Genomic DNA, 13,103 nt, shown 5'->3' on the forward strand with positions numbered 1-13,103 from the left:
TCTCTTATAGCAGTAGGGGTCAGGTTGTCCTCTCTCTTATAGCAGTAGGGGTCAGGTTGTCCTCTCTCTTATAGCAGTAGGGGTCAGGTTGTCCTCTCTCTTATAGCAGTAGGGGTCAGGTTGTCCTCTCTCTTATAGCAGTAGGGGTCAGGTTGTCCTCTCTCTTATAGCAGTAGGGGTCAGGTTGTCCTCTCTCTTATAGCAGTAGGGGTCAGGTTGTCCTCTCTCTTATAGCAGTAGGGGTCAGGTTGTCCTCTCTCTTATAGCAGTAGGGGTCAGGTTGTCCTCTCTCTTATAGCAGTAGGGGTCAGGTTGTCCTCTCTCTTATAGCAGTAGGGGTCAGGTTGTCCTCTCTCTTATAGCAGTAGGGGTCAGGTTGTCCTCTCTCTTATAGCAGTAGGGGTCAGGTTGTCCTCTCTCTTATAGCAGTAGGGGTCAGGTTGTCCTCTCTCTTATAGCAGTAGGGGTCAGGTTGTCCTCTCTCTTATAGCAGTAGGGGTCAGGTTGTCCTCTCTCTTATAGCAGTAGGGGTCAGGTTGTCCTCTCTCTTATAGCAGTAGGGGTCAGGTTGTCCTCTCTCTTATAGCAGTAGGGGTCAGGTTGTCCTCTCTCTTATAGCAGTAGGGGTCAGGTTGTCCTCTCTCTTATAGCAGTAGGGGTCAGGTTGTCCTCTCTCTTATAGCAGTAGGGGTCAGGTTGTCCTCTCTCTTATAGCAGTAGGGGTCAGGTTGTCCTCTCTCTTATAGCAGTAGGGGTCAGGTTGTCCTCTCTCTTATAGCAGTAGGGGTCAGGTTGTCCTCTCTCTTATAGCAGTAGGGGTCAGGTTGTCCTCTCTCTTATAGCAGTAGGGGTCAGGTTGTCCTCTCTCTTATAGCAGTAGGGGTCAGGTTGTCCTCTCTCTTATAGCAGTAGGGGTCAGGTTGTCCTCTCTCTTATAGCAGTAGGGGTCAGGTTGTCCTCTCTCTTATAGCAGTAGGGGTCAGGTTGTCCTCTCTCTTATAGCAGTAGGGGTCAGGTTGTCCTCTCTCTTATAGCAGTAGGGGTCAGGTTGTCCTCTCTCTTATAGCAGTAGGGTCAGGTTGTCCTCTCTCTTATAGCAGTAGGGGTCAGGTTGTCCTCTCTCTTATAGCAGTAGGGGTCAGGTTGTCCTCTCTCTTATAGCAGTAGGGGTCAGGTTGTCCTCTCTCTTATAGCAGTAGGGGTCAGGTTGTCCTCTCTCTTATAGCAGTAGGGGTCAGGTTGTCCTCTCTCTTATAGCAGTAGGGGTCAGGTTGTCCTCTCTCTTATAGCAGTAGGGGTCAGGTTGTCCTCTCTCTTATAGCAGTAGGGGTCAGGTTGTCCTCTCTCTTATAGCAGTAGGGGTCAGGTTGTCCTCTCTCTTATAGCAGTAGGGGTCAGGTTGTCCTCTCTCTTATAGCAGTAGGGGTCAGGTTGTCCTCTCTCTTATAGCAGTAGGGGTCAGGTTGTCCTCTCTCTTATAGCAGTAGGGTCAGGTTGTCCTCTCTCTTATAGCAGTAGGGGTCAGGTTGTCCTCTCTCTTATAGCAGTAGGGGTCAGGTTGTCCTCTCTCTTATAGCAGTAGGGGTCAGGTTGTCCTCTCTCTTATAGCAGTAGGGGTCAGGTTGTCCTCTCTCTTATAGCAGTAGGGGTCAGGTTGTCCTCTCTCTTATAGCAGTAGGGGTCAGGTTGTCCTCTCTCTTATAGCAGTAGGGGTCAGGTTGTCCTCTCTCTTATAGCAGTAGGGGTCAGGTTGTCCTCTCTCTTATAGCAGTAGGGGTCAGGTTGTCCTCTCTCTTATAGCAGTAGGGGTCAGGTTGTCCTCTCTCTTATAGCAGTAGGGGTCAGGTTGTCCTCTCTCTTATAGCAGTAGGGGTCAGGTTGTCCTCTCTCTTATAGCAGTAGGGGTCAGGTTGTCCTCTCTCTTATAGCAGTAGGGGTCAGGTTGTCCTCTCTCTTATAGCAGTAGGGGTCAGGTTGTCCTCTCTCTTATAGCAGTAGGGGTCAGGTTGTCCTCTCTCTTATAGCAGTAGGGGTCAGGTTGTCCTCTCTCTTATAGCAGTAGGGGTCAGGTTGTCCTCTCTCTTATAGCAGTAGGGGTCAGGTTGTCCTCTCTCTTATAGCAGTAGGGGTCAGGTTGTCCTCTCTCTTATAGCAGTAGGGGTCAGGTTGTCCTCTCTCTTATAGCAGTAGGGGTCAGGTTGTCCTCTCTCTTATAGCAGTAGGGGTCAGGTTGTCCTCTCTCTTATAGCAGTAGGGGTCAGGTTGTCCTCTCTCTTATAGCAGTAGGGGTCAGGTTGTCCTCTCTCTTATAGCAGTAGGGGTCAGGTTGTCCTCTCTCTTATAGCAGTAGGGGTCAGGTTGTCCTCTCTCTTATAGCAGTAGGGGTCAGGTTGTCCTCTCTCTTATAGCAGTAGGGGTCAGGTTGTCCTCTCTCTTATAGCAGTAGGGGTCAGGTTGTCCTCTCTCTTATAGCAGTAGGGGTCAGGTTGTCCTCTCTCTTATAGCAGTAGGGGTCAGGTTGTCCTCTCTCTTATAGCAGTAGGGGTCAGGTTGTCCTCTCTCTTATAGCAGTAGGGGTCAGGTTGTCCTCTCTCTTATAGCAGTAGGGGTCAGGTTGTCCTCTCTCTTATAGCAGTAGGGGTCAGGTTGTCTCTCTCTTATAGCAGTAGGGGTCAGGTTGTCCTCTCTCTTATAGCAGTAGGGGTCAGGTTGTCCTCTCTCTTATAGCAGTAGGGGTCAGGTTGTCCTCTCTCTTATAGCAGTAGGGGTCAGGTTGTCCTCTCTCTTATAGCAGTAGGGGTCAGGTTGTCCTCTCTCTTATAGCAGTAGGGGTCAGGTTGTCCTCTCTCTTATAGCAGTAGGGGTCAGGTTGTCCTCTCTCTTATAGCAGTAGGGGTCAGGTTGTCCTCTCTCTTATAGCAGTAGGGGTCAGGTTGTCCTCTCTCTTATAGCAGTAGGGGTCAGGTTGTCCTCTCTCTTATAGCAGTAGGGGTCAGGTTGTCCTCTCTCTTATAGCAGTAGGGGTCAGGTTGTCCTCTCTCTTATAGCAGTAGGGGTCAGGTTGTCCTCTCTCTTATAGCAGTAGGGGTCAGGTTGTCCTCTCTCTTATAGCAGTAGGGGTCAGGTTGTCCTCTCTCTTATAGCAGTAGGGGTCAGGTTGTCCTCTCTCTTATAGCAGTAGGGGTCAGGTTGTCCTCTCTCTTATAGCAGTAGGGGTCAGGTTGTCCTCTCTCTTATAGCAGTAGGGGTCAGGTTGTCCTCTCTCTTATAGCAGTAGGGGTCAGGTTGTCCTCTCTCTTATAGCAGTAGGGGTCAGGTTGTCCTCTCTCTTATAGCAGTAGGGGTCAGGTTGTCCTCTCTCTTATAGCAGTAGGGGTCAGGTTGTCCTCTCTCTTATAGCAGTAGGGGTCAGGTTGTCCTCTCTCTTATAGCAGTAGGGGTCAGGTTGTCCTCTCTCTTATAGCAGTAGGGGTCAGGTTGTCCTCTCTCTTATAGCAGTAGGGGTCAGGTTGTCCTCTCTCTTATAGCAGTAGGGGTCAGGTTGTCCTCTCTCTTATAGCAGTAGGGGTCAGGTTGTCCTCTCTCTTATAGCAGTAGGGGTCAGGTTGTCCTCTCTCTTATAGCAGTAGGGGTCAGGTTGTCCTCTCTCTTATAGCAGTAGGGGTCAGGTTGTCCTCTCTCTTATAGCAGTAGGGGTCAGGTTGTCCTCTCTCTTATAGCAGTAGGGGTCAGGTTGTCCTCTCTCTTATAGCAGTAGGGGTCAGGTTGTCCTCTCTCTTATAGCAGTAGGGGTCAGGTTGTCCTCTCTCTTATAGCAGTAGGGGTCAGGTTGTCCTCTCTCTTATAGCAGTAGGGGTCAGGTTGTCCTCTCTCTTATAGCAGTAGGGGTCAGGTTGTCCTCTCTCTTATAGCAGTAGGGGTCAGGTTGTCCTCTCTCTTATAGCAGTAGGGGTCAGGTTGTCCTCTCTCTTATAGCAGTAGGGGTCAGGTTGTCCTCTCTCTTATAGCAGTAGGGGTCAGGTTGTCCTCTCTCTTATAGCAGTAGGGGTCAGGTTGTCCTCTCTCTTATAGCAGTAGGGGTCAGGTTGTCCTCTCTCTTATAGCAGTAGGGGTCAGGTTGTCCTCTCTCTTATAGCAGTAGGGGTCAGGTTGTCCTCTCTCTTATAGCAGTAGGGGTCAGGTTGTCCTCTCTCTTATAGCAGTAGGGGTCAGGTTGTCCTCTCTCTTATAGCAGTAGGGGTCAGGTTGTCCTCTCTCTTATAGCAGTAGGGGTCAGGTTGTCCTCTCTCTTATAGCAGTAGGGGTCAGGTTGTCCTCTCTCTTATAGCAGTAGGGGTCAGGTTGTCCTCTCTCTTATAGCAGTAGGGGTCAGGTTGTCCTCTCTCTTATAGCAGTAGGGGTCAGGTTGTCCTCTCTCTTATAGCAGTAGGGGTCAGGTTGTCCTCTCTCTTATAGCAGTAGGGGTCAGGTTGTCCTCTCTCTTATAGCAGTAGGGGTCAGGTTGTCCTCTCTCTTATAGCAGTAGGGGTCAGGTTGTCCTCTCTCTTATAGCAGTAGGGGTCAGGTTGTCCTCTCTCTTATAGCAGTAGGGGTCAGGTTGTCCTCTCTCTTATAGCAGTAGGGGTCAGGTTGTCCTCTCTCTTATAGCAGTAGGGGTCAGGTTGTCCTCTCTCTTATAGCAGTAGGGGTCAGGTTGTCCTCTCTCTTATAGCAGTAGGGGTCAGGTTGTCCTCTCTCTTATAGCAGTAGGGGTCAGGTTGTCCTCTCTCTTATAGCAGTAGGGGTCAGGTTGTCCTCTCTCTTATAGCAGTAGGGGTCAGGTTGTCCTCTCTCTTATAGCAGTAGGGGTCAGGTTGTCCTCTCTCTTATAGCAGTAGGGGTCAGGTTGTCCTCTCTCTTATAGCAGTAGGGGTCAGGTTGTCCTCTCTCTTATAGCAGTAGGGGTCAGGTTGTCCTCTCTCTTATAGCAGTAGGGGTCAGGTTGTCCTCTCTCTTATAGCAGTAGGGGTCAGGTTGTCCTCTCTCTTATAGCAGTAGGGGTCAGGTTGTCCTCTCTCTTATAGCAGTAGGGGTCAGGTTGTCCTCTCTCTTATAGCAGTAGGGGTCAGGTTGTCCTCTCTCTTATAGCAGTAGGGGTCAGGTTGTCCTCTCTCTTATAGCAGTAGGGGTCAGGTTGTCCTCTCTCTTATAGCAGTAGGGGTCAGGTTGTCCTCTCTCTTATAGCAGTAGGGGTCAGGTTGTCCTCTCTCTTATAGCAGTAGGGGTCAGGTTGTCCTCTCTCTTATAGCAGTAGGGGTCAGGTTGTCCTCTCTCTTATAGCAGTAGGGGTCAGGTTGTCCTCTCTCTTATAGCAGTAGGGGTCAGGTTGTCCTCTCTCTTATAGCAGTAGGGGTCAGGTTGTCCTCTCTCTTATAGCAGTAGGGGTCAGGTTGTCCTCTCTCTTATAGCAGTAGGGGTCAGGTTGTCCTCTCTCTTATAGCAGTAGGGGTCAGGTTGTCCTCTCTCTTATAGCAGTAGGGGTCAGGTTGTCCTCTCTCTTATAGCAGTAGGGGTCAGGTTGTCCTCTCTCTTATAGCAGTAGGGGTCAGGTTGTCCTCTCTCTTATAGCAGTAGGGGTCAGGTTGTCCTCTCTCTTATAGCAGTAGGGGTCAGGTTGTCCTCTCTCTTATAGCAGTAGGGGTCAGGTTGTCCTCTCTCTTATAGCAGTAGGGGTCAGGTTGTCCTCTCTCTTATAGCAGTAGGGGTCAGGTTGTCCTCTCTCTTATAGCAGTAGGGGTCAGGTTGTCCTCTCTCTTATAGCAGTAGGGGTCAGGTTGTCCTCTCTCTTATAGCAGTAGGGGTCAGGTTGTCCTCTCTCTTATAGCAGTAGGGGTCAGGTTGTCCTCTCTCTTATAGCAGTAGGGGTCAGGTTGTCCTCTCTCTTATAGCAGTAGGGGTCAGGTTGTCCTCTCTCTTATAGCAGTAGGGGTCAGGTTGTCCTCTCTCTTATAGCAGTAGGGGTCAGGTTGTCCTCTCTCTTATAGCAGTAGGGGTCAGGTTGTCCTCTCTCTTATAGCAGTAGGGGTCAGGTTGTCCTCTCTCTTATAGCAGTAGGGGTCAGGTTGTCCTCTCTCTTATAGCAGTAGGGGTCAGGTTGTCCTCTCTCTTATAGCAGTAGGGGTCAGGTTGTCCTCTCTCTTATAGCAGTAGGGGTCAGGTTGTCCTCTCTCTTATAGCAGTAGGGGTCAGGTTGTCCTCTCTCTTATAGCAGTAGGGGTCAGGTTGTCCTCTCTCTTATAGCAGTAGGGGTCAGGTTGTCCTCTCTCTTATAGCAGTAGGGGTCAGGTTGTCCTCTCTCTTATAGCAGTAGGGGTCAGGTTGTCCTCTCTCTTATAGCAGTAGGGGTCAGGTTGTCCTCTCTCTTATAGCAGTAGGGGTCAGGTTGTCCTCTCTCTTATAGCAGTAGGGGTCAGGTTGTCCTCTCTCTTATAGCAGTAGGGGTCAGGTTGTCCTCTCTCTTATAGCAGTAGGGGTCAGGTTGTCCTCTCTCTTATAGCAGTAGGGGTCAGGTTGTCCTCTCTCTTATAGCAGTAGGGGTCAGGTTGTCCTCTCTCTTATAGCAGTAGGGGTCAGGTTGTCCTCTCTCTTATAGCAGTAGGGGTCAGGTTGTCCTCTCTCTTATAGCAGTAGGGGTCAGGTTGTCCTCTCTCTTATAGCAGTAGGGGTCAGGTTGTCCTCTCTCTTATAGCAGTAGGGGTCAGGTTGTCCTCTCTCTTATAGCAGTAGGGGTCAGGTTGTCCTCTCTCTTATAGCAGTAGGGGTCAGGTTGTCCTCTCTCTTATAGCAGTAGGGGTCAGGTTGTCCTCTCTCTTATAGCAGTAGGGGTCAGGTTGTCCTCTCTCTTATAGCAGTAGGGGTCAGGTTGTCCTCTCTCTTATAGCAGTAGGGGTCAGGTTGTCCTCTCTCTTATAGCAGTAGGGGTCAGGTTGTCCTCTCTCTTATAGCAGTAGGGGTCAGGTTGTCCTCTCTCTTATAGCAGTAGGGGTCAGGTTGTCCTCTCTCTTATAGCAGTAGGGGTCAGGTTGTCCTCTCTCTTATAGCAGTAGGGGTCAGGTTGTCCTCTCTCTTATAGCAGTAGGGGTCAGGTTGTCCTCTCTCTTATAGCAGTAGGGGTCAGGTTGTCCTCTCTCTTATAGCAGTAGGGGTCAGGTTGTCCTCTCTCTTATAGCAGTAGGGGTCAGGTTGTCCTCTCTCTTATAGCAGTAGGGGTCAGGTTGTCCTCTCTCTTATAGCAGTAGGGGTCAGGTTGTCCTCTCTCTTATAGCAGTAGGGGTCAGGTTGTCCTCTCTCTTATAGCAGTAGGGGTCAGGTTGTCCTCTCTCTTATAGCAGTAGGGGTCAGGTTGTCCTCTCTCTTATAGCAGTAGGGGTCAGGTTGTCCTCTCTCTTATAGCAGTAGGGGTCAGGTTGTCCTCTCTCTTATAGCAGTAGGGGTCAGGTTGTCCTCTCTCTTATAGCAGTAGGGGTCAGGTTGTCCTCTCTCTTATAGCAGTAGGGGTCAGGTTGTCCTCTCTCTTATAGCAGTAGGGGTCAGGTTGTCCTCTCTCTTATAGCAGTAGGGGTCAGGTTGTCCTCTCTCTTATAGCAGTAGGGGTCAGGTTGTCCTCTCTCTTATAGCAGTAGGGGTCAGGTTGTCCTCTCTCTTATAGCAGTAGGGGTCAGGTTGTCCTCTCTCTTATAGCAGTAGGGGTCAGGTTGTCCTCTCTCTTATAGCAGTAGGGGTCAGGTTGTCCTCTCTCTTATAGCAGTAGGGGTCAGGTTGTCCTCTCTCTTATAGCAGTAGGGGTCAGGTTGTCCTCTCTCTTATAGCAGTAGGGGTCAGGTTGTCCTCTCTCTTATAGCAGTAGGGGTCAGGTTGTCCTCTCTCTTATAGCAGTAGGGGTCAGGTTGTCCTCTCTCTTATAGCAGTAGGGGTCAGGTTGTCCTCTCTCTTATAGCAGTAGGGGTCAGGTTGTCCTCTCTCTTATAGCAGTAGGGGTCAGGTTGTCCTCTCTCTTATAGCAGTAGGGGTCAGGTTGTCCTCTCTCTTATAGCAGTAGGGGTCAGGTTGTCCTCTCTCTTATAGCAGTAGGGGTCAGGTTGTCCTCTCTCTTATAGCAGTAGGGGTCAGGTTGTCCTCTCTCTTATAGCAGTAGGGGTCAGGTTGTCCTCTCTCTTATAGCAGTAGGGGTCAGGTTGTCCTCTCTCTTATAGCAGTAGGGGTCAGGTTGTCCTCTCTCTTATAGCAGTAGGGGTCAGGTTGTCCTCTCTCTTATAGCAGTAGGGGTCAGGTTGTCCTCTCTCTTATAGCAGTAGGGGTCAGGTTGTCCTCTCTCTTATAGCAGTAGGGGTCAGGTTGTCCTCTCTCTTATAGCAGTAGGGGTCAGGTTGTCCTCTCTCTTATAGCAGTAGGGGTCAGGTTGTCCTCTCTCTTATAGCAGTAGGGGTCAGGTTGTCCTCTCTCTTATAGCAGTAGGGGTCAGGTTGTCCTCTCTCTTATAGCAGTAGGGGTCAGGTTGTCCTCTCTCTTATAGCAGTAGGGGTCAGGTTGTCCTCTCTCTTATAGCAGTAGGGGTCAGGTTGTCCTCTCTCTTATAGCAGTAGGGGTCAGGTTGTCCTCTCTCTTATAGCAGTAGGGGTCAGGTTGTCCTCTCTCTTATAGCAGTAGGGGTCAGGTTGTCCTCTCTCTTATAGCAGTAGGGGTCAGGTTGTCCTCTCTCTTATAGCAGTAGGGGTCAGGTTGTCCTCTCTCTTATAGCAGTAGGGGTCAGGTTGTCCTCTCTCTTATAGCAGTAGGGGTCAGGTTGTCCTCTCTCTTATAGCAGTAGGGGTCAGGTTGTCCTCTCTCTTATAGCAGTAGGGGTCAGGTTGTCCTCTCTCTTATAGCAGTAGGGGTCAGGTTGTCCTCTCTCTTATAGCAGTAGGGGTCAGGTTGTCCTCTCTCTTATAGCAGTAGGGGTCAGGTTGTCCTCTCTCTTATAGCAGTAGGGGTCAGGTTGTCCTCTCTCTTATAGCAGTAGGGGTCAGGTTGTCCTCTCTCTTATAGCAGTAGGGGTCAGGTTGTCCTCTCTCTTATAGCAGTAGGGGTCAGGTTGTCCTCTCTCTTATAGCAGTAGGGGTCAGGTTGTCCTCTCTCTTATAGCAGTAGGGGTCAGGTTGTCCTCTCTCTTATAGCAGTAGGGGTCAGGTTGTCCTCTCTCTTATAGCAGTAGGGGTCAGGTTGTCCTCTCTCTTATAGCAGTAGGGGTCAGGTTGTCCTCTCTCTTATAGCAGTAGGGGTCAGGTTGTCCTCTCTCTTATAGCAGTAGGGGTCAGGTTGTCCTCTCTCTTATAGCAGTAGGGGTCAGGTTGTCCTCTCTCTTATAGCAGTAGGGGTCAGGTTGTCCTCTCTCTTATAGCAGTAGGGGTCAGGTTGTCCTCTCTCTTATAGCAGTAGGGGTCAGGTTGTCCTCTCTCTTATAGCAGTAGGGGTCAGGTTGTCCTCTCTCTTATAGCAGTAGGGGTCAGGTTGTCCTCTCTCTTATAGCAGTAGGGGTCAGGTTGTCCTCTCTCTTATAGCAGTAGGGGTCAGGTTGTCCTCTCTCTTATAGCAGTAGGGGTCAGGTTGTCCTCTCTCTTATAGCAGTAGGGGTCAGGTTGTCCTCTCTCTTATAGCAGTAGGGGTCAGGTTGTCCTCTCTCTTATAGCAGTAGGGGTCAGGTTGTCCTCTCTCTTATAGCAGTAGGGGTCAGGTTGTCCTCTCTCTTATAGCAGTAGGGGTCAGGTTGTCCTCTCTCTTATAGCAGTAGGGGTCAGGTTGTCCTCTCTCTTATAGCAGTAGGGGTCAGGTTGTCCTCTCTCTTATAGCAGTAGGGGTCAGGTTGTCCTCTCTCTTATAGCAGTAGGGGTCAGGTTGTCCTCTCTCTTATAGCAGTAGGGGTCAGGTTGTCCTCTCTCTTATAGCAGTAGGGGTCAGGTTGTCCTCTCTCTTATAGCAGTAGGGGTCAGGTTGTCCTCTCTCTTATAGCAGTAGGGGTCAGGTTGTCCTCTCTCTTATAGCAGTAGGGGTCAGGTTGTCCTCTCTCTTATAGCAGTAGGGGTCAGGTTGTCCTCTCTCTTATAGCAGTAGGGGTCAGGTTGTCCTCTCTCTTATAGCAGTAGGGGTCAGGTTGTCCTCTCTCTTATAGCAGTAGGGGTCAGGTTGTCCTCTCTCTTATAGCAGTAGGGGTCAGGTTGTCCTCTCTCTTATAGCAGTAGGGGTCAGGTTGTCCTCTCTCTTATAGCAGTAGGGGTCAGGTTGTCCTCTCTCTTATAGCAGTAGGGGTCAGGTTGTCCTCTCTCTTATAGCAGTAGGGGTCAGGTTGTCCTCTCTCTTATAGCAGTAGGGGTCAGGTTGTCCTCTCTCTTATAGCAGTAGGGGTCAGGTTGTCCTCTCTCTTATAGCAGTAGGGGTCAGGTTGTCCTCTCTCTTATAGCAGTAGGGGTCAGGTTGTCCTCTCTCTTATAGCAGTAGGGGTCAGGTTGTCCTCTCTCTTATAGCAGTAGGGGTCAGGTTGTCCTCTCTCTTATAGCAGTAGGGGTCAGGTTGTCCTCTCTCTTATAGCAGTAGGGGTCAGGTTGTCCTCTCTCTTATAGCAGTAGGGGTCAGGTTGTCCTCTCTCTTATAGCAGTAGGGGTCAGGTTGTCCTCTCTCTTATAGCAGTAGGGGTCAGGTTGTCCTCTCTCTTATAGCAGTAGGGGTCAGGTTGTCCTCTCTCTTATAGCAGTAGGGGTCAGGTTGTCCTCTCTCTTATAGCAGTAGGGGTCAGGTTGTCCTCTCTCTTATAGCAGTAGGGGTCAGGTTGTCCTCTCTCTTATAGCAGTAGGGGTCAGGTTGTCCTCTCTCTTATAGCAGTAGGGGTCAGGTTGTCCTCTCTCTTATAGCAGTAGGGGTCAGGTTGTCCTCTCTCTTATAGCAGTAGGGGTCAGGTTGTCCTCTCTCTTATAGCAGTAGGGGTCAGGTTGTCCTCTCTCTTATAGCAGTAGGGGTCAGGTTGTCCTCTCTCTTATAGCAGTAGGGGTCAGGTTGTCCTCTCTCTTATAGCAGTAGGGGTCAGGTTGTCCTCTCTCTTATAGCAGTAGGGGTCAGGTTGTCCTCTCTCTTATAGCAGTAGGGGTCAGGTTGTCCTCTCTCTTATAGCAGTAGGGGTCAGGTTGTCCTCTCTCTTATAGCAGTAGGGGTCAGGTTGTCCTCTCTCTTATAGCAGTAGGGGTCAGGTTGTCCTCTCTCTTATAGCAGTAGGGGTCAGGTTGTCCTCTCTCTTATAGCAGTAGGGGTCAGGTTGTCCTCTCTCTTATAGCAGTAGGGGTCAGGTTGTCCTCTCTCTTATAGCAGTAGGGGTCAGGTTGTCCTCTCTCTTATAGCAGTAGGGGTCAGGTTGTCCTCTCTCTTATAGCAGTAGGGGTCAGGTTGTCCTCTCTCTTATAGCAGTAGGGGTCAGGTTGTCCTCTCTCTTATAGCAGTAGGGGTCAGGTTGTCCTCTCTCTTATAGCAGTAGGGGTCAGGTTGTCCTCTCTCTTATAGCAGTAGGGGTCAGGTTGTCCTCTCTCTTATAGCAGTAGGGGTCAGGTTGTCCTCTCTCTTATAGCAGTAGGGGTCAGGTTGTCCTCTCTCTTATAGCAGTAGGGGTCAGGTTGTCCTCTCTCTTATAGCAGTAGGGGTCAGGTTGTCCTCTCTCTTATAGCAGTAGGGGTCAGGTTGTCCTCTCTCTTATAGCAGTAGGGGTCAGGTTGTCCTCTCTCTTATAGCAGTAGGGGTCAGGTTGTCCTCTCTCTTATAGCAGTAGGGGTCAGGTTGTCCTCTCTCTTATAGCAGTAGGGGTCAGGTTGTCCTCTCTCTTATAGCAGTAGGGGTCAGGTTGTCCTCTCTCTTATAGCAGTAGGGGTCAGGTTGTCCTCTCTCTTATAGCAGTAGGGGTCAGGTTGTCCTCTCTCTTATAGCAGTAGGGGTCAGGTTGTCCTCTCTCTTATAGCAGTAGGGGTCAGGTTGTCCTCTCTCTTATAGCAGTAGGGGTCAGGTTGTCCTCTCTCTTATAGCAGTAGGGGTCAGGTTGTCCTCTCTCTTATAGCAGTAGGGGTCAGGTTGTCCTCTCTCTTATAGCAGTAGGGGTCAGGTTGTCCTCTCTCTTATAGCAGTAGGGGTCAGGTTGTCCTCTCTCTTATAGCAGTAGGGGTCAGGTTGTCCTCTCTCTTATAGCAGTAGGGGTCAGGTTGTCCTCTCTCTTATAGCAGTAGGGGTCAGGTTGTCCTCTCTCTTATAGCAGTAGGGGTCAGGTTGTCCTCTCTCTTATAGCAGTAGGGGTCAGGTTGTCCTCTCTCTTATAGCAGTAGGGGTCAGGTTGTCCTCTCTCTTATAGCAGTAGGGGTCAGGTTGTCCTCTCTCTTATAGCAGTAGGGGTCAGGTTGTCCTCTCTCTTATAGCAGTAGGGGTCAGGTTGTCCTCTCTCTTATAGCAGTAGGGGTCAGGTTGTCCTCTCTCTTATAGCAGTAGGGGTCAGGTTGTCCTCTCTCTTATAGCAGTAGGGGTCAGGTTGTCCTCTCTCTTATAGCAGTAGGGGTCAGGTTGTCCTCTCTCTTATAGCAGTAGGGGTCAGGTTGTCCTCTCTCTTATAGCAGTAGGGGTCAGGTTGTCCTCTCTCTTATAGCAGTAGGGGTCAGGTTGTCCTCTCTCTTATAGCAGTAGGGGTCAGGTTGTCCTCTCTCTTATAGCAGTAGGGGTCAGGTTGTCCTCTCTCTTATAGCAGTAGGGGTCAGGTTGTCCTCTCTCTTATAGCAGTAGGGGTCAGGTTGTCCTCTCTCTTATAGCAGTAGGGGTCAGGTTGTCCTCTCTCTTATAGCAGTAGGGGTCAGGTTGTCCTCTCTCTTATAGCAGTAGGGGTCAGGTTGTCCTCTCTCTTATAGCAGTAGGGGTCAGGTTGTCCTCTCTCTTATAGCAGTAGGGGTCAGGTTGTCCTCTCTCTTATAGCAGTAGGGGTCAGGTTGTCCTCTCTCTTATAGCAGTAGGGGTCAGGTTGTCCTCTCTCTTATAGCAGTAGGGGTCAGGTTGTCCTCTCTCTTATAGCAGTAGGG

The sequence above is a fragment of the Salvelinus fontinalis genome, unplaced genomic scaffold (genome assembly GCF_029448725.1).
Source record: "Salvelinus fontinalis isolate EN_2023a unplaced genomic scaffold, ASM2944872v1 scaffold_1333, whole genome shotgun sequence".
Taxonomy (NCBI): domain Eukaryota; kingdom Metazoa; phylum Chordata; class Actinopteri; order Salmoniformes; family Salmonidae; genus Salvelinus; species Salvelinus fontinalis.